Source organism: Tiliqua scincoides, chromosome 1, assembly GCF_035046505.1.
Source record: "Tiliqua scincoides isolate rTilSci1 chromosome 1, rTilSci1.hap2, whole genome shotgun sequence".
Taxonomy (NCBI): domain Eukaryota; kingdom Metazoa; phylum Chordata; class Lepidosauria; order Squamata; family Scincidae; genus Tiliqua; species Tiliqua scincoides.
Genome location: NC_089821.1, coordinates 274,066,618 through 274,069,575, shown reverse-complemented (window position 1 = coordinate 274,069,575; position 2,958 = coordinate 274,066,618). Strand labels below are relative to the sequence as shown.

Below are 2,958 nucleotides of genomic sequence, written 5' to 3'. Positions count from 1 at the left end.
CCTTCTAGCGCAGTTAAAGTCTATTTTCAGGTGGTGGCTGTCCAAGATCTTTGGCAGATCTTTCTAAGCTCTGCTACTTCAGATCTGTTTAAATCAAGAATAAGGATTGAATTGGGGCTTTTGTTTTATCATTGAACTATGGCATCTCTCACGGGTATTTTCCTTCTGTTGGCAAACGTTGTGCTTCATGAGTTTTACTTGGAGAACACAGAGGGCTCCTGCCAGAGCAGAAAAGCCCCAGTGAATGCAATACATGGTGTGATGGATTTTGGCCAGTTTGAACAATATTATCATATATACAAAAAATGTGCTGGTTTACATCTGTAGCTTAAATAAATTCTCATTTTAGAGAAGAGTGGTATTGTCAGCACCTTACTTGATCCTTTTTGCAAACCACTGAAAGGTGACTGAATCACAGTTAAAGTTATGCCTTGGCTTTCTCAAAGATATTTATAAATATGTGGTTGGTGGTTTTCTGTCACTCTCTGTGCAAAGTAAAATGTGTTACAGTGGCATGCACTCTACTGCTCTTTGCCAGTTAATATGTTTGTGGCTAGCCATACTCTTAGACCGGGTAGATGGGACTCGTCAGCCTAGGAAGGCAGCTCATCTAAGAGAAGGAAACTCTGACCTCAAACCTCCACTGCCTTGTGGCTACATCCAGTTCTGGAAAAGGCTTCAGGAGTCAACCTCGAGGCAAAATCAGGAGCCAGAGTCCCTTAGGCAGTTCATGGCTGAACACAGTCACGTTCTGGCAACTCCTGCGACGCCGCTGGAACCAACCGTATTGGCTTCTGCCTTTCCATTGGACCATTCCAGCGACGTGGAGAGGGGGGATTTGCTGCATGGGTAACAGCCTATCCTCCATACCTTCTTTACCCAGGCTTCGCGCACTGGAGAGGACACTCCAACTTCGCCATACGGCGTCGGCACAACACGGGAAGCAGCAGTTTACCGGTTATAAGTCTTTGCTCGATTGGCGTAGAGCATGACGCCAGGGGCTGCTTCCGACGGTGGGAGAGATCATTGCATCTCATTGGGCAGCTACCGCCCGCCTTAAGCTGGGCAGTCCCCAGCCAGTAAGGTGTTGCCTCGCCACGGTCCGTTAACCTCATGGGGTGCGTGGGGTTTAGGGTGAAAACCGACAAGCGGATCGACAACTCTGCACCATGCAACAGAAAACAGAAAACTACTGCCCTAAAGCTGGGCACCTGGAACGTTAGGACAATGACACCTGGCTTCTCTGATGACCTGCAAGAAATAGACGACGCACGCAAAACAGCTGTCATCGACATGGAGCTGAGCAGACTGCAGATGGACATCGTCGCCCTTCAAGAGACTAGGCTGCCAGATTCCGGATCTGTCAAGGAGAGAAATTTCTCATTTTTCTGGCAGGGAAAACCACCAAACGAAACCAGGGAACATGGCGTTGGCTTTGCGGTCAGAAATACCCTGCTGAAATCCATCATCCCACCTACTGTGGGAAGTGAAAGAATTTTGTCCCTGCAGCTCCAGTCATCAGCAGGACCTATCACTCTCATCAGTGCTTATGCACCGACTCTGTCGTCTCCAGCAGAAGCCAAAGACAAATTCTATGATGACCTGGCCACCACTGTCAAGAAAATCCCTGTAAAAGAGCCATTGTTCATCCTCGGCGATTTCAATGCTAGAGTTGGTGCTGATAACAGTTCATGGCCCACTTGCATAGGTCAGTTTGGCACTGGGAGGATGAACGAAAATGGCCAACGCCTGCTAGAGTTTTGCTGTCATCACGGTCTCTGTGTCAGCAACACGTTCTTCAACACAAAGCCCCAACATAGAGTCTCTTGGAGACATCCAAGATCAAAGCACTGGCACCAGCTCGACCTGATCCTCACCAGACGCTCCAGCCTTCCCAGCATCAAGATCACACGCAGTTATCATGGTGCTGCCTGCGACACTGACCACTCCCTGGTGTGCAGCAGAGTGAAACTGCAAACAAAGCGACAAAGCGACAAAGCGACTGTATCACACGAAAAAGGAAGGAAGACCTCGCATTGGCTTTTTCATAACAGGCCAGAAATACCTGCGGCAGGGAGAAACAACACAGGGAGGCAGATCTAGAACTCACATTGGCTGCTTCCCATAGCTGCTCTTTAATCACCCAGCCACAGAAGAAAACCAGACACATATCTCATCTGGCATTTAAAGCCTTGCAACACCACCCTGCACATGCCTGATCTTGTCTGATCTTGGAAGCTAAGCAGGGTCAGGCCTGGTTAGTACTTGGATGGGAGACCGCTTGGGAATACCAGGTGCTATAGGCTTATACCATAGTCTTTCGAGACTGAAGGTTGCCAACCAACACCACAAACAGGCCCGCCTGGCTAGAAGGCTGTGTGCTGCACATGGATCTATCAGAGGGAGCACTGCATGGACCAATCATTGGGCTGGCATGTGACACATAGTGCTAGCTGCAGCAAACCATCCATCTAGTCATGCAAACCTCATACCCTTTATGTCATTGCTGGCATTTTCAAGCATGGCTGTCTGTATGCTGACTCTCTTGTTCCCCTGCTACTGCCCACCATAATACAGCAGAGAACAGAGGGCTCATAGTCACGGAGAAGTGTCCCCCTCCTTGAAGTAAGGGAGTGAGAACGCTGCAGACCCTGGGAGCAGAGGGCCCCTCACTCTAGCAAAGTCCAACCCTGAGGCCAGCTGAGGTAAGAAACAACTAGGGTGGGAAGCAGGGAATGAAGGAGACTACAAGGGTGATCCAGTCAAGGTTTTGATTGAACAGTATCTGGGATGGAGCAGCATCTGAAACACACAAATGGGGTTGCCAACCATCTCCACCCAGCAGGGTGGTTTGCCATTGCAGGTTGTTCAACAAACAACCAAGTCACAAGTGCCAGTTGCTTCACCGTCTGCCACGGAGTCTGCAAAGCCATAGGGGCCCACAGGAAGGAGTAGGTC

At 49.4% G+C, this 2,958-nt stretch overlaps 1 pseudogene; it reads left to right on the top strand.

Annotated features, from left to right (window-relative positions):
- Window positions 1-2,189: 2,189 nt before the first annotated feature.
- LOC136637263 (5S ribosomal RNA) lies at window positions 2,190-2,306 on the top strand (annotated as a pseudogene).
- The last annotated feature ends 652 nt before the right edge of the window (window positions 2,307-2,958 follow it).